Raw genomic sequence first — 23,647 nt, 5'->3', positions numbered from 1 at the left:
CACCAAGGATAACGGTCATTTTGACATGGCATGTAAATGTAATGTACTTATAACGGATGCAGTTCAACCCCATCCCACTCCCATTGTATATATATATATATGACAGATATAGGTAATTAAAAAAAACCCGAAGGGACATAGTTCTTCTCACTCTCTTTCCTTGTGTCCCTTATCCATCAAATAATTCACTGCTATCAGTTATGACCAGTTGAAACAAGCGGTTACCATGCGCCTACATTTTTCAAGAAATGTATGAGGAAGATTTATCATCGATGGGGCTCATCCTCTCATTCAAAATCGTTTGAACCTTAACATATTTGTTAAGATTCTTCAGAATGGGACAATAATGTAGCCCCCCCCCCCCGAGGGCCTACAAGATTCATACATATTTCACATTAATTTTGTGTAAGTAAAAAAAAACAGGGGCTATAGCTCTACAATGTAAGGTCTGATGCGTACCAAAGTCGAACTCATCCAAGAACTTTTGATCCTTAACACATAGTTGAAAGGAGCTAAATCGCTAATATTTGGGACTTAGAAAATGATACAAATGCGTCGCAACTGATATAATAATGTAATATGAATGTATATAAACTGATTTACATTCAATCGTTTCCGTTTTTAGTCTTAATTTCGAATCAATTCTGTTCGGCGAAATACGCCAGAAGTCTCAATCGAATGGCAATCTCTAGCGTCTGGTTATTCCAATCTACACCGATAGTATTTATTGCGCATGCTCTCCAGATAAGAATATGACGTTACCGTTTGGCATGACTTGTGGAATATGTCTAGCATCGTTCTTCAAGTCCCTTGTTACTAATGGCGCTGAAACGCATTAAAGTACACGATTCGTGTACCAATGGTAAAAATGTTTATTTTGTCTTTACTGTGCATGCTCTCCAGATAAGAATATGACGTTACCGTTTGGCATGACTTGTGGAATATGTCTAGCATCGTTCTTCAAGTCCCTTGTTACTAATGGCGCTGAAACGCATTAAAGTACACGATTCGTGTACCAATGGTAAAAATGTTTATTTTGTCTTAAATATTTGATATCAGAAGCCCATCTTTTCCCCGTAAAATCACAACATCAATGCTGATTTAAATTAACAAATAATTCGTGTTTTCAATGTCGAAGTCTTTGAATGATAATCAGTTACTCATGAATCGGACAAAAGTTGTCGCCTCTAGAAGGTCCACAAACTTCATTCATATTTCACATTTTGAGTAAAAGGCATGGGGGCCAATGCGCACCAAAATTGAACCCACCCAAGAACTAGTGCTACTCGGTTTAAGTTTCATCTAAATCGGATAAAAACTGTGACCTCTAGATGGTCCACAACCTGGGCATTACATGCTTTTGTACTATTTGCGTAAAGGGGAGCGGCCATTTGAATGAAAGTTTCTGTCGGATTTTCACGAAATTCGGGCTCGATCATAATTATTATGTAACGGTGATATATACTCTTCAAAAAAAGTAGGGGATATTGAAATGCAAATACCTATGCAGGTTGTGATATGATAAATAGTTATGGACACTTGACATGCTTTGAGAGTATGTTCACAGATGAAGAACTTGCCGCCCCAACAGAACCACTGAGCTGCACCTGCAACACGCAATAGCGCCATACACGTGAGAGGGGTTCATTGTCAAATTTGACACTTCAAGGAAGGGTTGATGAAAACTGCCGCGTGCTGGTTTATCCTATCCATGTTTGCTTTCCTATCGGTTCTTACATAAGATTTACTGTTTAGCGTATCTTTGCTTTAGTGTGTTAAGTTTAATTTGCAATGAGACGTCTTCAACATGATGAACGTCTACGTGCTATTGGCATGCTTCAAATGGGTTCTACACAGCGAGCAGTAGCCAACATGCTTAATGTGTCACAGTGTGTGATCAGCAAACTGTGGAACCGGTACCAACAAACACACAATGCTGATGATAGACCTCGTTCGGGTCGCCCTAGAGCCACTACACAAGCCCAGGATCGATACATTCGTACACTGGTCCAGCGAAATCGAGGACAAACGGCCAATCAGCTTTCTGTAAACTTGTACCAAGTTACAGGAATTCGAGTTACATGCAGCCCATTTGCATGCGCGACGACCGCGTGTTGTGCCTCCATTAACTCGCCAACACATGGTAAACAGGCGTCAATGGTGTTTGCAACGTAGAAATTGGGGTAATCGTCGATGGGCGCGTGTAATGTTCTCTGATGAGTCCAGATTTACTCTGGATTTCACCGATAGGCGTAGGAGTGCTCGCGTTTGGAGGCTTGTAAATGAGCGTCATGCTAACGTTAACGTAAGACAGCATGACATATCAAATATTTTAAGAGACAATGAACATTTTATAATCAGTATACGGGTTGTGTATTCTGTGGTTTCGGGTGCCGTTTGCTATAAACAAAGATAAACATGTCCTACAACTTCGGCTACAAAACAATGCTGAAGTAATTAATAATGCCTGATTCACAATAATTGGCAAAATAATAATAAAACGCGTAGAATGGACTAAGCAGGTGTAACGGTGATATATTTTAAAGGCCTTTTACAATCAAATAAAAACTGTGAGCTCTAAAGGGCCCACAAGCTACAAATACATTGTCAGATCCATCAAAATCGTATATGTATGTTTATAAGCGAAAGATCTCGGTTTGTTTCGATATTGGCGCATATAGGATTGTCACTTCCTATATATACATTTTGATTGAAATTGACAAATATTGAATTATAATTCGTGTTTTTGATTTCGAATGTTATAGAAAATATTGAGTTAGGGGTTTAGCTCCTTCAGCCTCTCTATCACCCGCAGCAGTTCAGACGTCCGGACAGTCCATGAATGGTATTCGTATTGTGGTTCTCTTATAAGTAGCTAGATCATTTACAAACCAACAAAATGTGATCATAGGTAGATAGAGCATTTTCAGAACACCAAAATGTGATCATGACCAAAAGACATAAACTGATTATCGGGAATTGATCACAGCCGAATTTAAAAAGGAATGTCGTTGAAAAATAACATTAAGCTGAAGCTAAGTATTATGTCTGAAGTCTATTACGCTCATGGTTGTAGCCTAAGCGACGTATTCAGATTCAACGGCAAATAACTCTTCTAAAAACAATTCTCTATCGGTTGATGTTATACTGCCAGAAACAGAATTTTACACATTGTCCATTTCTCTTTAATTTTCTCTCATTTCAACTTCGTTCGCCCAACAATTTTTCACTTGCCTGTTCTCTGGGATCATTGTCCTTTCTAACAAGATTGTTTCCACCACAAAAATATGAGGTGGTTTCGAAATAATGCCGCTTGTTCAACGCTGTGGCATCAAAGGTCCACGGCTCCAGCTAACAAAAATCTCAAATTTACACTTTCCCTATGAAAGGTTTTGTAAGTGATTTTTGTTTCTTTTTTTGCACTGTATATAGGGACGAAGCGGGGACTAGGGCGCAACTTGGATCCGCCATTGCGGAAGATGCGGACGTAAACATCAACAGTATCTTATCGAACCGACATGATTATTGTGGGACTTTACTTTTGCAGTCATGATGATGATGTCTTTATGTAATATCAGTGACCAGCAGTGTTTCAATAAGGCATTATGGGGATCGGCCGGGATACGCTATCGATCATATTATGAAGAAAAGAGCGTTTGCGCAATTCTCTGATATCTTTGACCGTAAAGAAAGGTCGTCTTCACAGAAAAGGCTACAGAAGAGTTGAGATTCATAAGCTTTGATCATCAACATGCAATGACAGGCCGGTTCAGCTTGAATGAACAGTAATAATTTAAGTCATGTTTAGGTAAAGGATATTTTTAGACTAGAGAAAGACTTCAAAAAGATATCGAGTATATTTCTACATATATAGTTTTTGGGGCACGTATGTGTATCTCTGTGGTGACAATTATTGGATTTTAGATTCATAAAGTTATTAAATTTTAAACAATGTTAAAGCAAATGTCTTCTAAATAAGGCGTTTGTAACACGAATTTCCGTCTTGTTTCAGCTTCTCGGTTTTCCCGAATATTTTCATTTTTTTTAAATGTATTTCTCCAGATAAATATGACCCAGGAAAAATAGCACAGTGGACAAAAAAAGACACCCGGAAAAAAAGTGTGTAAAAAAAATGATGTTTGTCTCGTATGTTAAGACATATACTTTGCATTCAAAATGAATAACAACATGAGTATATCCTCGATATGAGTGATTGCATTATACTGTGCCACACACTCATAGTCTACCTAGTGTAATCATTTAAACCATCAATTTTTCTCTCATGTTTACCGTGTTAATTCTAAGTTGTAGGTGAATGATAACTTAGTGTAAAGTGTGTCACTGTGTGGCCACATTTTGTCGTTGCAAGAGTCCGTGATGTCTTGGAAAGGAGAATTTTCATGATAGTCACAATACGTACCACAAATATTTACTCGGGAACTTGGTTTCCTGGACGATTGGTAGTCTTCTGAACTTGATTCCTGGCAGCATCAGTACATACACAATACATTTGGGGCCATAATAAGTGTGTAGGTGTCGCTTGCTGTAGATCATGGATAGATTTTGTGTCAAGTCTGAGAGATCTGTAAAACAAAAGTAGAAGCCAATTACATTACGTCGCATCAAATCGTCTCAAATACTATGCGGCCTTACCCAAGAACGATAATTATGCAATTAAATATATCATTTCTATCCCATAATTTTAAGTCTATTGTTGTTTTACAAAACATGGTATTCACTCATATAAGTCTCAAATTGTTCACAAGTCCCCTGAAAGTGGCATTTTGGTTTCAGTGACGAATATATTAGTTATCCTTGAATGTATCATTTACATCTCAGATAAACAATAGGTGCCAAAACATTTAGAGTTGAAATACAGATACAAATAGTTAGAATGACATGTACAATTTGTTATTTACTTTCCCAAGGAGGCTCATAGATTAACTATTTACTGTCTATTTATGCAATATAACAGGCGAAATTTAATCAAATATGGCCTACATACAAATATCACCTATTTCCATTTAAAGTCATGCGACCCATTTCCTAGGTTTCATAAACGTCTATATACGAAGAGTTAACGTAAAACTGACTGTATGTAAACCTAAATAACATGCCATTACAACTCGAAAGGATTTATACTCAAGGGCACAAACGCCAGGCTAATGAGGGTTGATCAAGCATAAATAAACACAGTGAATATGATAAATATCCCGTCTAGACTTATTTATCATATTTCTACTTTTATGTGGAGGCATGTTATAACAGTGAGGGATACTTGCCTACCGTATACAGTTTATATACGTCTTGCGGGCAAACAAGCCCGATTGTGCTTGCACAACCTAATGACCGACTTTCGGTTTGTAAAAAAGATTTGGTGACAAACTTAACTAAAAATACACCGTCTAGACAGCTTGTCAGGCGATAAACTTAACAGTTGAAACACCCTTATGGAGCTCCATCTGTGCCAAAAAATGCTGATTTTGCATGAGAACATTTAAAGTTGTAAACAATCAACAGGTCCTTGAAATGTGTCGAAATCTTCAAGATGATAGTTAGATCTGGGTTTAAAATGTTATATTATAAGGACATTAATTAGCAATGAAATACATATTGACGCCAATCGTAAGCATCCTTGGCCATTATAAACAGAATATTTTCATATTCTCCACATTCTGTATGTAGCTTTTGTAATATAATATTTGAAAAACAGAAAGTCCTGTAATGATATATTGACCTTGAAATTATAAGATAACCATTGTTTAAAAAATTGGTTACCTCATGAGTTCTATTAAATGTCGGATACATATATCATTTTAGATGTTTTCGATGAAAATATGAATTTAATTACTTCCAAGCATGAAATCTCTAATAACCCTTAATAAGTCTGTCATTATTATATTTTGCAGACTTTATCAGCAAAGCTATTGTCAAATTACATTACATAAAGTACAATACCGGTAATTAAATTGAATATATAGATAAGAATATATACACAGGAGTCGAAATGGGTATTGTTTTATTAGTATTATATAAAATATATTTGCATAATGTAAACACTAATACATTTGCTTTGCATTTGTTATATGACGAAATACTGTTTGTTTACTTAATGTTATTGTTCAACGGATAAAGAACACCATGCACATCGTTCTCAAATATGGACATTTAGTGATATAAAGTCCTCATAAATTTTACTGCCAAGCTCTTTTTGTATTGGCTTGAAAAAATACTATGGTTTATACGTGTATTAATGTACCTTTCACGATCTTTTGATAGAAGAGTAAAATAAAATGAGAAAGGGGTCGGTCTCCAAGGCAATGTTTATTGACATGAACCAGAAGGCGACCTGTAGGGTGTACTGAAATTGAGGTTAAGACTGAAAAGGATATTATTAGAACTTGAATATATCTGCATATGGCTTCAATTAATTTCTATATTCTATATATGTAGACCAGGCCGAAAAAAGAAACGTCGTAAGGGTGTGTTAATCACATTTTATCCTGTCCATATTTTAATCTGAATTAGTGCCAAATATCACAGCATTGACTGACTGTTTCCCCAAGAATAATATTTTATTTTATAATTTTTGAAACATATTTCATTTTAAAACAGATTAAAGGGACACGTGTCATCATAAATCTTAGAGATAAATTACACTATTTTTAAGAATATTAACAATAAAAATTATATTTGGTCTTCTGTGTGAAGCGCGAACTTTAAGTGAAAAAAATAAATTGTATCCCATGTATACCTATGATAAAATATTTCTCAATTTTTTTTTTTTTTACTTTTGTGAGATAAAATTCCAACACTGCATGTGTATTAATAATATAAAATTGAAGGAGTTGCCTGCTTCCTAAATATATTTTTTAATTTGTCATCGAATTATAAATATACAACTGCTATAAAGGCAAACAATTAAAAACAACATAAGGAGTTATCATAATGCAGAAGAGATTAATATCAATATACTATTTAGACACCTATTTCCAATCAGTAATAACTAATTCCAAATCATTTGGGGGTTTTTTTTGTTTATCTTTATTTATTCATAGACACTATTTTGGTGTTATCCGTTTTTCGGGGGGTTTTTGGGCCTATTTTTGCATATTTAACTACAAAGTACCTGGCAGCATTTTTAATTTTATAAATTCTGATTAATGTTATGTAATGATATATTTATATAGCATTGACATTCAACACGTGTTCTAACAACTTATATTAACAACATAATCTTCACAAAAAGTATTTTTATTCACACGACCATAACTTAGTATACATTCCACTGCTCATGGGTTTGATAAGTGTAAGATAATGATTAAAATGCCCTTTGAGTTCTTTAATGCACCCTAAGCTTTTCAGGTTTTAATTTACTTTAATATTTATTATAGAATGGGTATATTGGAGTTTATACTGAAATTATATTACCAACAGTGAAACTAACTATTATGTATTTCTTTCAGACATATGAACTAATTAATAAAGTCACATTGACCTATTAAATACCATATTATTGCTTGTCAACTGAACTTCTACACAAAAGAAGACCTTCACATATTCGCGGTAATATCTTTTTAATGACGATTATGGAATCTATGACCTCGTTATGTTAATTTAAACAATTATACCAAAAGAAACTCCTGTTTTATAATACAAAGCAATGTTATATTATTTTACTGGTTATGATCTACTGTGATCGCCATTTATAACCCAATTTACTGACACCTAAAATCATTTCATTTTCAATCCACCAAAATTATTGGGAGTTGATAATTTTAAGAATTATAAGAATGTCCCTTTTCAAACCTATACAGCTGTATATTAAACACTATGCTATCTATATATAACGTCTTATATACTGTTATCACATTTATCTCCAGATAGGGCTGAGCAATTTAATTTAAATGCACATTCAAAATGGACGTGACATTATCCAACGGATAGTAGCAGTATCAGTTTCACTGCCTGAATACATTCCACATGTGAAATCGCTTAGACAAGCAGGTTACCGCATCAAAATAGCGGACGAGACGACCGCGTCAATGTACTCTCGCGTGATCCCACTAAATACACAGACATATAACTAGCAACGCTTCGCTGATATTGATGACGTAATAATATCAACATTCAAGCTGCAATGCATATAGCTTGAAAGTAAGTGCATGTCAACCGTCAGCAAATTGATTATGCTTCAAACTTCATCATTTGTGATTGGCTTATAAAAATAAATCCCGCTGCAGGCCCCGTGCGTTCGTGGTGACCTCAATATGCACCATCTTGCATGTGTGCAGTTGGAAATAACTATGACATGCCTAGATTGCATGTCGGTTTGTAAATGACCTAAACAATTTGCATACAACCTTTGAGAAGAGTCAAGCGGACGACGACTCACAAAGCTCATATTTTGATAAAATACAACCATGGACACACGCCTAATAGGCAAATGGACAACATTAAACGCGGCGACATGCTATGTTTTCTGAATGGAGTGTATACGGTGACTATAGCGTGCTTCTTATGGGGATTACTTATTCGTATATGGATTATTGTACATTCAACGTTCGTTTCATTGTACACCTATATGGTACGTATAAGGTAGAAACGTATTTTCTTTTACTCTCAAATTATTATACTAGATTATGAACCCATGTATTGAAATAAATCAAGGGACTATTGATGTTATGGAGGTTTGTATTATTTGTGTCAATGACTGGCATTACGCAATGTCTGTTATATAATCTGAGAGTCATGAGGCGAATAAAGATTGGTAGCAAATCTCCGACATGTACATGAGTGTATTTGTGTGTCAAAACAACAATTTCTAGTATGAACGACCTATTGTGTTAAATACGAGATGTAGAGCATTTGAAATAGTAATTTCTAAATTCCAATAATGTTATAGGTCTTTAAGCTAAGATTTAAACCATGTAAGAAAATTAAAATGATGCCGTCTGGTTGTATAGATAGACATGTCTAGAAAATCAGACAGACGATCAAAGGTCTTATACGCGCGTCATTTTATTGAGGCCAGAGCCTTTATATAAATCTGTGTCCCTAGTTTACTATTATACAATATTCATTACATTTCATCTTTTTTGTTGTTTATTATAAGGCCAATATGGAACTGGCATATTCAAAACATTGAATGACATTGGCTATCATGTCAGGATGACCTGACTGTGCATCTCTGCACACAGTGCATGTTTCCAACCATGTTTGTTATTGCACAATGCCAATTGCATAATCAGAGGTGATTGACAGTAATGCATACGCGCATGCGTAGTACTAGATTACTAAACCAGGTGTCAACAACTGTAATTTAGGTCATAGAGAAACTGCATATTTAAGTAATAAGAAATGCAAGGTGCAAACAAGGTATCCGGAGTTGTATCCGTAGTTTGAGGTATATTGGTTATTATAAATACATTAATTGTAATGGTACTAACCTTCCATGTGGTTAAGCAAGCTTAAAACCAAATAGTGTTTAATGTCACACGCAACATGTTCGGGCAATTACATGTGCATATATTGCGCTTTGATACTATTTATAGCCAATTCCCCTAGATTCTCTCATCTCAGATCGAATAAATTTTAGTATATATAGTGCTGATCTCACGTCTGTATAGTATTATCATTATCAATCAATATATACAAATTAGGTTGGAAAGAACACCCGATTCACTACAACACCATTTTACTACGTTAACACAACACACTCTGTTAGATGACATCAGCATTTATCTCTTAGGTAAGATATAATAATAGAAACCATCAACGATTACCTCTTGAATGTTGCTTTTTTACACCCACATCAATACAGATTGACGCGTTTACATAGTAGAATCTTTCAGAGATTAATACAATAATAATTATTTATATTTTATCAACAATCCTCTGCATAATATAATGCATCGTTAAAATCAGAGTTTCTTGGTTCTATTGTTCTCCATAATAAAACTGCCAATCACCAAAGTATTAAATATAAACGATTACAATTCTTATTTCAAATATGAAATAATTGGAAATTCAACATTAAATACGCGAGGTCAAGCGAATATCTATATTTTGAAAATAATCTTTTCCTCTCATATACATGTAGTTCATGTAGAATTTGAAAACATTTGCTCACATCATATCATTCATGTTAAAACTGATAGTATGTAATAAAACTATTATCATTTAATGAATACTTTATTAAACAAACATAAACAAAGTTGTTTTGTTACTAGTATAAATATTTTATTACAATATATTGGAAATATCAATTGGATGCAAGCTAATGTATCAAATTGAATCTATTCCTACCATCACATAATATATTATGACAATGTTTTATTAGATTTATATTATTTTTCAAATTTCGCAAAATTTGATTTTAAATATACACAAAAACTCGTGTAATACATATAACCATGGATGAAAAACTCACCAAAAGAAATAAAGAAAACATAAAATAGACCTAATGCTAGCAACTTATTTTATTTGTTTCAGTTCTCCATGCATACACAGCGATTAATAAGACACCATGTAGTACGTGTAGCAATACCTATCAAGTCTTTGCCTCTCACCCACGTTACATTAGACCCAGTAAACACATCCTGGCTAATAGGTCAAATTAACAACCAATAGAAATGCAATATGCACCGCCATTCGCGGGGAAAAAATACATGAATAATAACACAATTTACACCATATAATAATACAGGTATGGGTCTGAAAATGATCCATTTGGTAGTCGGAATGTATAATTGTTAACCTTATGTCATAGTTACTGTCGTCGATATTAGAATATCGAAAGCCGGGGGCCGGTCTGATATATCATGTATCGTTATTTCCCAACAGATATAAGTAATTATAGTTCATGATAACGAAATTGATGACTAATTACAACAATCTTTACATACAAATTGTTTCATCAGTAAAGTATGGCCATAAAAGAATTCATTTTTCGTGAGATAGGCCTATATTGGAAATCCTTTAACATTTTTTTAAAGCCAGACAAATCAGACGCCATCTTGAAAATCGGAAAAACATACGAAAGATGATATTAGAAGTTGAACACTGAAAACTTGACGTATTTACAATTCACACATGCTAATAGGCCCATCGTGTATATCTTACCCATGTTTCAAACAAAAAATTTGCCCATGTCCCACGTTCTTGTTTAGAAAGCAGATTACTAACTTCTTTCTTACCGGCAAACACTAGCCGCATGCGGCACTTTAATTGAAGACAGTCCGAGTTATCTCCCCTTGTATAATATATACAACAACAGACGTCCTTCTACCCATGACAGACTTTGAAACCGATTTACGATGCGAAATTTTAAGACGTGTCACAGACGGTAAACTTGGCATCCACAAAAAAAGCTCTATTGAAGAATATAAACAGTTAAAATCCCCTATGCGAAAAACTGTCCACGGCCACCAATTTCTAGCTTGCGGGCTATTTCGTAGGCGAGTAATTATTATACCACCCTACGGTATTGCTATAAAATCGAACATTCGCAGACACAGTTATCACATAGAAATTGAAAAAGAAAATGTCGGAAAATTATAGCTCATACTTTATGAAATTTACACTCGATATATATTGTGTTGATATCAAAACATTCGTCTTCCAAAATGTTCACTGAAAACTGTACAACATGCATTTACTCAAACTAAACCATTTATTAAATTGATAACAATATTTTAACGTTTATACAGTACTAATAATTGTTAAAAACCATCACTTGATTTTAAAAATGATGTTTTAAGTAATTGAAGTGTAGGGAATCAGTATGGGCTAACCCATGTGAACTGTTTTCTGCAAAAAAAAAAGATTTTGGAGATTAAAAATCTAATAATTTTTGTATCTTAGTCACTTTTTCACAATTTACTTTTAGCTGCATATTTATTCAGTTGATTGGGTCAAAAGGGTGCTGGCGGAAATTAACTTCTTAGCTTAGACCACTTTGATTTTTTTGTTTAAATAGTTGGTCAGATCCTTCAAGAACAATGTGATGTAATATGGCTTAGATCACTTTGAGTGGGTTAGACCAAGGTGGTTACACAGAGCCGTGTAATAATAATAATTATATATATATATATATATATATATATATATATATATATATATATATATATATTGAGCGGTTAGCTAAGTTGAGCCTGACCCTTTCAATTCGTCTTTACCAGATATAATGACTATTAAGGCCATGAACATTTCTTATCTTGTCATGTTAAATGGTCTATTAATTACAGTGCAAGTTATTGGATGTTTCTGTCTTCATAAGAAGAATACTTTGAATCTATATGCAATATGCACAGTTTATAAAGGCCACTTATAATTTACAGGAAGACCGAGAATACTATTAGTGGGCCATTTTAGTGGACCTTACAATGCCAATTATTTGCAGTAGGGTTACTTTCATATTCACCACACAATTTACGGCAATTTGGATTTAATATTAATTTACGTCATAAAATGTAACAATTTCAAAAATAAATATACAATGTGGTTCATGGGTGTCCATATATATATATTTGGGCAAATACCAGGTCAATTTATGAATGAAATGACCAATTATTATTATTACAAAATGTATATAGACCCCTCCTCTCACCCTTTCACTTACGTGTTCAGGGGTGCTTTACAATGGTACATTCAAACGTTATTTTTATAAAATAATCGTAAATTCAAAGTTTTTCTTTTTCCTGAAAATGTCATTAGCAATTTATAAAGGGGTGGTGTGCAGCATACAGAGAAATAGTTTAATTCGGATATTTTCAAATAAATATCAAAAATTGTCATTTATTTAAACGACTTAACATTACCATTTTCAAATACAATAACGATTGTCAATGGGTAACCTTTCAAATTTGAGTTTTTGCTCGATTCGGTAATTAGTTTCATATTTCCAGAACTAAATATTACTGGACCGAAAACGATCGAACTTCCAGTTACAAAATAAGTGTAACCTTCTTTGTTACTGTAGAATAAAACTTGTAAATAATGGTGAAGGAAAACAAGTAAATTATATAAATTAGATACAGCAGTAAGCATCAAAAACAGATGTTTCGATCCTGTTCACTTTACCTATACAGAAAATATAATTATCTTATATACATATTCCTTCTTGTCAACAATCTGACTTTTTGTTGTGCATGTTAAAATGTGAAATATAATGTTGAGAGTTGTGACCATGAATAGAAACCTCCAGGTTTGTGCTATTGTGTTGCCATTTTTATAATTGTAAGAAAAGGTACATGAAAGATTGTTTTGTAAAAATATCGAGCTACATTTGTCATTAATATAGATATCTGTTTAAATTGAAAATGCCATACAATATTCTTCAAAGCCTTTGCAACTTTATCTTTCTAAATCCCAATGAACCAAAGAGAACTGTGTGATATTTTCACTAACAAGATTTAAAGCTCGGATATCGCACAAATATAACTCCAGTTCTGGTTCAGCATATATAGTTTTTATTTGCAAAAAATTAAATTTGACATATTCTCAAACATTTTAGAAGAATATATTCACTGACAAAAGTAAAATATTTTAAATAATATCACGATATACTTTATAAGATATAAACAAATTATATAAAGGAATAAAGACTTTTAAGGCTAAGCTCTTCGTTGTGATAGTAGTTTTTAGAGTTTGGAAAATGTTGTACAACTCGTATCATTTAAACCAATTTCCGACTAAATTTGTGCATATATCACTGTCTGCATCTTTAGGCACAAACAATATATGTTAAAATACAGCCTTCTGATATTGAATAAGTGTAGTGCATCAAATTATATCTTTTTGGAAGCGGTCTTCAAAATGTATCTGTCTGTGGCACCCTTTTGTGCATACCTGTACTTTAATGCGTTGTTTGCATTATGTTCTACAAAATGAGTATTGCAATGATTATTTAAATGTGTCCTTTCCATCAAATCGAAGCGTCTAGTATTTTTCGAATGATTGTTAACATTGGCAGCCCATATAACATATCAAAATTTATATATCTTTATATATAAACATTCTAATATCTATATATTATACACCTTATATAAATGTATTATTATATAAACATAACATAACGTATTAAAGGGAGTATTAACATCTATCGAAATGTTTCTTTACTCAGCATTCATCTTCCAATTCATTGTTTACATTATGAATGAATGCGTTAACTTTTCTATACCTTCAACAATCTTTGTTTTAGTCAAATGCATATTTTCTGTACATGTGCATCCTTGACGTCAGTTTTTCGTTTTCGAATGATCATCAAACAATATTTCCATTTAATGTTTTGATCTTTTCACATTGTAATGAACATTGGTATTACACAAAATAGAAATATTTATTTTCTAATAAGTAATTTATATCTCTATAAATTTGACAATCTTCAGTCTTTTCGGGCTGGTTCAATTTTCACTAATGATTAAAAAAAAAAAAATACTGATTTTTTTTAAATGTAAAAGAAAAATAGAATGTGCTCATATTGTCTAAATACCTTAAACAAATATGTCATTCATTTATTTTATACGCTATGGTATGCTTTAGTACTGCAATTGACTCTATTTTGTACCCCAAGAACAATAGTTTAGGACAACTCTAAAAATCCACTGTTTCTAGTATAAAATTAGAATATTGCTACCATTTTTCATATTTAATTTACTTAAAACATGAAGCATATTTGCGAAGAAATAACAATAGCATATATTTGAATATAGGTTAAATAGATTATCATTCAAACTGAACAATGAAACATACATACGATCAACATACTTATTTACTTTTCAATAACAATAGTACGTACATGTATATTGACAACAGAAATAGCATAATTACTTTTAAACAACAAAATTTGTCCAATATAAATAAAATAAAAATGAACAGGGAGTAATATGTGCGTCTTGATGTGAAAATATGAATCGAAAAAAAACCCCAAAAAAAACCTTTTTAAAAATCTGCAGTCCTACTTTTGGCTGAACAGTTAATTCATATGTGGGTTGCTTCTAATTTTGAAAAATTATCATTTGAATTGATATGGAATCTTGTTTTATGTTTTCGTGGGCTATAACAGAAAAACGGTTTCAAATATTAAAAAAAAACCACAAAGATTTTTTTTAAATTCTAAGATCACGTGACTAGGGTTACTACTAATTTAAACCTGGAGTAGAAGAAAGCATGTCAGCAACCTCGCGTGTATTCAGACTAGACTTTAAAAAGTAAAGTAACATGCAATAATCGCCCCATAAACATTGTACAGCCCGTTACATTGACCAATAGCTGTTACATAAAATGATTTCCCATAATTTTCGACAAACTTACATGTTCTATTGTTTCCATGTTATTGACATATGAATAATTTTTCGACGGTTGCCCTGCTTTTCTTTAATTCAAAGATGGTCTTTTCATTGGTCGAACAGATTGCGCGGAATAATACAAAAGTCCTGTTTAACATGCAGTTGAGTAATCTTAATTTGCGCCATCTGTCGGCATTATGTAAACACATTATTTATTACGAATGTTGGAGTTATGCCCCTTATATTACGTTAGCTAAAAGTTATTTAATTGACATACAGTATCTTTGACTTATTTAGAAACAGTATCCATCGTTTCCAGTTTTAAAACTCCATAGACACATTTTGGAAATATGAACTTATTTTAATACACATTGCACTATTTTCTAAAAATGTTAATATTGATTCTTTTTTTAAATTTCGTGCTATTGACATAAAAAAAAAAAAAAATACAACTCAATCATACATTTAACGATATTTCGATTGATTTTATTACTTTCTATAGTTTACACAGTTAAAATACTTTACTAATCGCGAAGAAAACTTTCCAAGAATATGATTTTGTGCTTAATGCTTCTTGATATGAAAACCCAATTGTCGTTATTCAAAGCATGTTGTTAATAGTGTCATCATGGTGACCTAATTTTGAACAGATGGAAATCAAAAAACAGTGCTCACTGTATATATTGAAGTAAGTTTAGAGCAGTGGATAGTTTTAGAATTAACAACTTTATTTATTGTTTAAACAAAATCTTGTTATAAAAAGGATAATTTACAAACTTACTAACATTTTTGTTATTTCAATTTATAACTAAATGAACAATTTGAAGTTAAAATTTGAAACTGGGGATCTTTTTTTGTCCATTTGAGATCCTAAAATGTTTATAGCAGATTTGAAATCTATCGTGACACAATACTAGTTATTACAGTTCAATCAGCCTTCTGGACTATATATACATATATACAGCTTATTTAATTTCTAGCTAATTAATTCGATCCACGAAATCAATTAAATTAAGCTGGTTTTGTGGGTTTTGTTTTTTTTTTTTTGTTGTTTTTTAAAAAAAAACAAAAATCATAAAAATTGTATCTACTGCTAATAAGTACTTGTATAAAGCATAATGAACCCAAAAATATAATAAAAATTTTAGAAAACGGAAGTGTTCTTTATGATAAATACTATTCATATTCTCCGTGACCATGCAAAGTTTTCTTCGTAATAATTCCGCATAACAGCATTGATATCTTTCTCTAAAAGAAGGTGTACATTTTTAAAATACAAAATTTATGTATAAAAATTTATTTGGTGTTACGTTCTTGATATCACATTTGGATATCAAGTTAAAATTTATTACCTAAGGTTAAGCTCAGTCAAATATATAATTATACACGTGTATTTGTGTTGATTTCATAGAAGACTGTTACATGACATGAATTAAAAGTTTACATATTCTTAGAAACTAAAATGTATCAAAAGACGAAAAAATATCAACACAGTTTCCAATAATGTATTATTTGTATCGCCTTTTACTAATAGTTGATGGCAAATGTATTACTTCCAACGTACCAAAGAGGTTTATTTATTTAAATATTGGCCGATGTGCAGGGATGTGTCTTAATCAGTTTGTGGATTCGATCAGCGTTATAGGCCTACCATATGGTACATAATAGCCTAATTTTCCAGTAATTTTCTATTTTCGATTTGTCACTAGATAGACATTAAATAGAGGGGTATTTAAAAAAAAAAAGCAAAAATGTAGATCTCAACCCCAAAAATTTGAATACAAACTGGAAATACTAAAAACAATAACTATAACTAAGGTTTTAAAATACATCTGATAAAATTGACAATTACATCTATTGTATTATAAGTCCAGTTCAAAAAATAGGCCTGCTAATTCTTAAGCATTACTTTTCCCTTAAATAATTTTCTTAAATGGTTGACAACTGACATTTATATGTAAGTGTTAAAATTAAATTCATATCATTATAATGCATCTATCAAGACGTTATAACTAATTACAAAATACAAAATTAACAATTACAAATATATCGATTTTGAATTTTGATTGACTTTCCTGAAAAGAAAGGATATTTTTATCAAGGATGCCTAAGTTAGTCATTATTTATCTAAAACTCGTTATCTTCTACTATTTATCCATTTTCTTCACTGTTCGACTTTAAATTAACACAGTAAGTAGTTATATTACAAATTACATTTATATATGTATCTATTTTTTTTTTCAAGGTTTGGTTGACCTAAACTGTATATGAAGAATATATTAATATTTATTGGAATGCTCGATAAGGAACATTAATTAAATATCACGTGTAAAGTAAAAAAAAAAACCACAACAAAAAATAAAATCAACCGTATACTTAAATAATTTGTTGTAAAATGAAAATAAAATTTATTTATGGGATTTAAGGTAAAGCTATTCAATCATTAAATGTTGCTTTCTATTCGGGTTAGTAGTATTACTAAGGCACGATGCTTGTAATAAATTGGCATACATATAACTTATAGAATTTTATCATCTTAATATAAAATCCTTTAATTTCAAAAATAATTATATATTTCCACAACAATCACTATTAAATAATAATCTTATTTTGACATACAATGAAATAAATATAGGCCAATTAAATGCCTATCAACGAATTTTGTTGAATAAAAAAAGGGCCTTGTTTTATAACCGGTTAGTTTCAAGTGATATATTATTGATATCTATTTGTATCACGTAGGTGTATGGTTTATACCTAACTATACCGGGGTGTACTATTATAAATAATTCCAGTTCAGATTTTCATTAACCTATAACATTTGATTTTTCCCCTCATCATATTGCCGCCTTAGAGGCACATAATATACATTATGAACAAGATGGCGCCAGCGTAACAATGGGCATTATTAATCATTTTAATGCTCATAAAAATGTTAAAAGACATTGTGAAGGAAGTAATTAATACTTTTCCATATATAAAAATAGAAATTATTTCGACAGGGAAGTCTTAATGACGAAACCTATTTATAGTAACACGCCGGCCATTACGTAAACTACAATAATATGTATATGCAAAATCTCCTCAATTTCTGAAATCAGAACATCGAATCTTTAAGATAAAACAAATTGATTTACACGGAATTAGACATACATTTTAAACTATCTGCAACTTATGTATTTATTATTCGTATTTAAGCATGCACAATAACGTAATTCTATCATTTTGTCAACAAATTTAGATATGCAGGCAATGATTTGAAATTCAAAAAAGGGACAAATTGTACTTGAGTAAATCCGTGCAAATACCCGTAAGCTTATTAATATAATTAGTTGGTAAAATATATTAAACGCCATTAAAAATCTACATTCATTGTTTAACCTTAAAATTTAAGTAAACAATATAAATTCAACTCGGAAGAAAACAACAATTTCTTTTTATATGTGTATTGATGAATTCTGTAACGAAAAATTAATTAATGATGGAGTGTATAACTTGCTTTTAAATACAAAAAAAACCTGTTAAATTAACAGTTATCTATGTTTGATATACATGTAGGCAACAGTATATTGTATGTAAATGTTGCACTGAAAAGTTATCAATAATTGTACGCAGTGTACGCCGTGAGAATCAACGTCGTATCAAAATAATGACCGAATGAACTCGTTACAAAGTTTGAATAATCCATAACTATGTCAAAAGTGGATAACATGATAATGAAATATGCACTACCATTACGACGAAAGCAAAGTTATTTAAACTTTAAATGAACCCAACACAAAAATGTTCACAGTATAGCAAAAAGAAACAAGATAAAAAGTCTAGACAAATCGACATGGTTTATTTCTAGTTAAACTTGTACATTATGTATACAATATACATTTATAAAATATAAACATTAAACTAGTTTATTAAACCAGGTGAAAACTTTTATATCTTGAATTTTTAATGAGGGGTAAAAAGGTAGAGCAAAGGTCTCAATTATCTAAGCTTTGCGAATTCTTCTTTGTTCAATTTCGAACTTTTGCAGCACAAAAGATATTAAACAAGAAAGTATGTCACGAGTTTTAGATTTTTCAATAACTTGTTGCTTATCAAAGATATCTATAACATGTTTTTGGGATCCGTTTGCTAGGTAATTGCCTTCTATTAGTTCGCCGAATATGCGTGTAATATAAATAGTATACGCAAAAGCTCTAGATATGTACGCCTATATAAAGCAGGCAATTTTTAAAATGCCACAGACTGATTGTAGAACTGTCTGTTCCTATGCCCTAGTTTTTCGACCGATCTCCTTTCTCATATACACACTAACTCTAATACTAGTTAAATAGACACAACATAACTTATGCAATCCTAGTCAGAATCTTGTATATTATAACAGGATCTGAGTAAGGAAGACGATCCTTTACAGTTGTCATATACTTATACGGTCTTTTTTTCTGTGACATACTGTGTTATCTGAATTGATTGTAATAAACGCGAAGTAATACATCAACGATAACTTGTCGACCAATCAAAATTGAGACATGACCTAAAGCTCATTGGAATATGTGAATGATAACAGCATATAAATGGCTCTCTGATTTAGCTAATAAAACGAAATATCCAACTACAGGTAGTTTTTGATGTACCTAACATGAATCGAAACACGGATCACAGAAAATAAAGAAATTATAATAGAAAAGTACGAAGGCCTCTTAGTTCGGCAATTGCCATCATTTTCGCTTACTCCCGCCCAGCTTTGCATATGGCGGTCTTAGCCGGTATCAATACATGTACACGTGCGACTTAACAAAATGACATTTAAAGCTAAAAATCGAACATTTCGATGATAAATTCACCAACAGAGTTGATAATGAATGATATAAAGTAAATCTACAATAAAATAAATACCCAACTGCATCTGTATTTATCTTTAACTTCACCATCGGGTTCACAGGTCCAAATCACGTCATTCTTCGCAATCTCGTCTCGTGCGTTATTATGCAAAGCATCGGTGCTCAGGTTTCAGAGGTGAAGGAACTACTTTCTCAAATAAAATCGCGTTTAACATTTACTTACTGGCATGTTTTTGGATACAAGACTCAATGATCAAAAACAGATAATATCACAAAGTTTTTTTCTGCTAATTAAATCAATTTAAAGACCCCAAAACTTGTTTTTTGACTTAACATTACGATAGGGGTCAAAGAGAAGGTCATTCGTTCCGAGTTAGGCAATTCAAGGCTTTACGTAATAAACAAAACAAACCAATGTTGCTGCTCCAATTTAACTATACAAATGCTTAGACCAAGCAAAAGAAAATTGTATAAATTAATGAAGCGAATCAACACATATTTATGGATAGTCCATATCAGAAATTTTACTATGTTTTTCTCTTACGACTAATTAATAACAGATGAATATTTATTTGTCTTTATGTGACTGAAACTTATTATCCAAAACTTCAAAATTGGACGTGGTCAACTATCACCACCTACAAATAACGAATTTTACTTTATACATTTTAATTATTCTATTCAATTATTTACAATTGAGTTCAGTGGGAAATCCACCCTTTGAAATAATCCCATCAAAATGGAATTTAATATTTACTTTTAAAATGGGGGTTATATCGAAACCCATAATTAAATAAATGAATCAGTGACCTATCTGAAACTTATTATCCATCGATTTAAAATTAGATGTGGTCACATTATCACCACCTTCAATTAACGAATTTTAACTTTATACATTTTAATTATCCTATTTAACCATCTAAAACTGAGTTGAGTAGGAAATTTGCCCTTTGAAATGAAATTTAATATGGTGGGTTATATCGAAACTCTTGATCACTAATTATAATCCAAACCCATAAATTAAAAAAATAAATTACTAATATTACTACGAGTTTTAAAAATAAATTCACTCAAATAAAACAACATACAAATATGAATTAGTATTTCTAAGTAAGGTTGGGGAAGCTTGAAATATATAATATATTATCAACCCAAGGCATCTTATGTTTTCATAATTTAAATGTTTGTGGTTACGGTGAAATTTTGTGGTATTTTATCATCAAACTATATCAACAGATACTTTTCATGTTTATTTATCGATGGGTGTGTAAAATTAACCCCTACTTATATGAACCCCTTACATTTATATGAACCGCAAAAACCACAAGACCACAGAATGACACTCCTACATTTTTTTTACATTATTTTAAAATGTGATTGGTAATAAGTAACATTTTATAAGAAATAATAGTCATAAAAATCTGCTTCAGTCCTATTGATCAGTGGGATTAAAGTAGTTTATCAATCTCAATTTAAAATACATTAATTTTTAAGCTTTAGATCTCGATACCTAGATCCACGAAAAGTTTCAACTAATAAATTGTGGCTTATATTATACTTAACTTACTTGAAAAATTTAACTCAGCTGATTACCAATGCTGATCCAGGTTGATTCAAATGTTAATGAGACATATGATGAGATTATCTATAGCCTATTAATATCATATGTTACCAAAGTAGTATTTCTTGTACGCATAACATATATCAATAAAATATCCACATTCCATCATCTATTAATATGTTTACTTTTTTATTGATAAATTAATGTTATTTATAAATAAGTTATTGCCAATAAGATTGTTTAAAAAAAACAATTATATTATACTTGAATAATTTGAGGAGAATGTCTAACACGTTCAAAAATTTACCGAAACGTAACAGGTGCTTGAAATTGTGACACCAGATATTATTAAACGTATGACCAGAATCGTAAATACCCTTTTATATTTTAAAACTAATTTTGCCTCAATACGACAAAATTTAGTTTCTTTTTCGCGCCTATTTACTAATTCATAAATATCTTAATTTCAACAGTAAATGCTGCAATTTAAGAATTCATTTTCCAAAAGAAACAAATGTTATAAGTTAAATATATAATATATTATTATAACATACAATTTAGGGATTTGTGTGCACTTACTTGAAGTAAATTTTAATTAGAAAACTTAGTACTACTTAACTGAATATAAAGGTATTATCATACACGAAAACAAGAAAAATATCATTAATTCAATGAATTACCATACAAGGTATAATAGTACCATGAAAAAAAGAAACAGCTATAAAATGATAATCATGTCTTAATGGCACGAAGAGCTATCTCACACAGGTAACAATTTCAAAACACAAATCATAACAAAGTAGATTATTCCTCGCATTCATATTTTATTTAAAATTACAGTTTCTTTAAAAATAACAGCGGAAATATAACATGGGCATGTTTTTGGGGTTTTTTTTCGAAATACGTACATGAAACTCACATTTATAGATACCTAATATACATGTACACCATGAATAATCAGTTCATTTATTCGGCATTTACTAATTCAAAAATACGGTTGACAGATACAAAGATAAGCATGACACAATGTTGCACATCGAACGCTTCAATTGAAATCTTTATAATATATTTTTCACACAAAAACGTGAAAACTAAAAATAATACAGTTTAAAAAAAACTTGCCATAGCAAACTCCTATGGAGCAACTTTTAAACATTAGGGGTGATACTGTACATCATGAGAATTGTATACTTGCACTCTCAAACATTATGTATAAAACAAAGCAAACAAAACAAAAGCAAGAAAAGAAATAACAAAACAAATCAAAAAAGAAAAGACAAGATCTGATCGATTCATTTGTTCACAAACTACACAAAACAAAATTAACACCCATATAAACTACAATATTGCCTTACATATTAAATAAACAAAAAAACAACACAACGCATGGTGGATGCATCTACGGCTTTCCCTAATTAGTTCATTATAAATGTATATTTCACCAAAAAATAGATGTATATAACTTAATTAAAGTTTTGAGACAATAAAATACTCTGCAAGATTAGAATATATGTTTATCGATACTTTGTCTATGCTCAAATAAATATATACACACAACCACTTTTTTTTTTAAAAAAAAGGCCTAAATTAAATTTAGTGAAAAAAAAAACAAAACAAAAAACCAACCCTCCAACCGCACTGCTATTTTTTTCACACTACCATCCTTCAATTTCATATCATTGCAAATCTTTTAACGTCCCAGGTCCAGGATAAAAACTCGACAAACACATGGGTAAATACCCAAATCCAGATATATATATACTCAACACAATTATATACACATATGGAATACGGAGTATCAATTAACCATCCATGCCTCCATGAATTACAATACTGTTCATTGTATTTACCTTTTTTCTTTTCAATTTGTATTACCCTATATAGTCCAGGTTATATCCACAATAAACTAATTATATCAGAAACACAGTTTCGAATAGTGTTCATAATTAATAGTT

The 23,647-nt window shown here is 31.3% G+C and overlaps 2 long non-coding RNA genes across 4 annotated transcripts in view; one reads left to right on the top strand and one right to left on the bottom strand.

Moving 5' to 3' along the window:
* The window catches only part of LOC126830054 (uncharacterized), a 203,973-nt gene that overhangs the window by 88,299 nt on the left and 92,027 nt on the right, over positions 1-23,647 (bottom strand). Inside the window, exon 4 of the long non-coding RNA XR_007683673.2 lies at positions 4,421-4,583. This is a non-coding gene — a long non-coding RNA (uncharacterized LOC126830054). The remainder of the gene's footprint in view (positions 1-4,420; positions 4,584-23,647) is intronic.
* LOC126830055 (uncharacterized) overlaps positions 8,144-23,647 on the top strand; it is a 90,724-nt gene continuing 75,220 nt past the window's right edge. Inside the window, exon 1 of one of the 3 annotated variants that reach the window (XR_007683682.2) lies at positions 8,144-8,587. This is a non-coding gene — a long non-coding RNA (uncharacterized LOC126830055). The remainder of the gene's footprint in view (positions 8,588-23,647) is intronic. The other 2 variants (XR_008789089.1, XR_007683681.2) reach the window with 2 other exon arrangements.

The sequence above is a fragment of the Patella vulgata genome, chromosome 8 (assembly GCF_932274485.2).
Source record: "Patella vulgata chromosome 8, xgPatVulg1.2, whole genome shotgun sequence".
Lineage (NCBI taxonomy): Eukaryota > Metazoa > Mollusca > Gastropoda > Patellidae > Patella > Patella vulgata.
The sequence above is the reverse complement of the archived record's forward strand: the minus strand, read 5'-3'. Positions and strand labels throughout refer to the sequence as shown.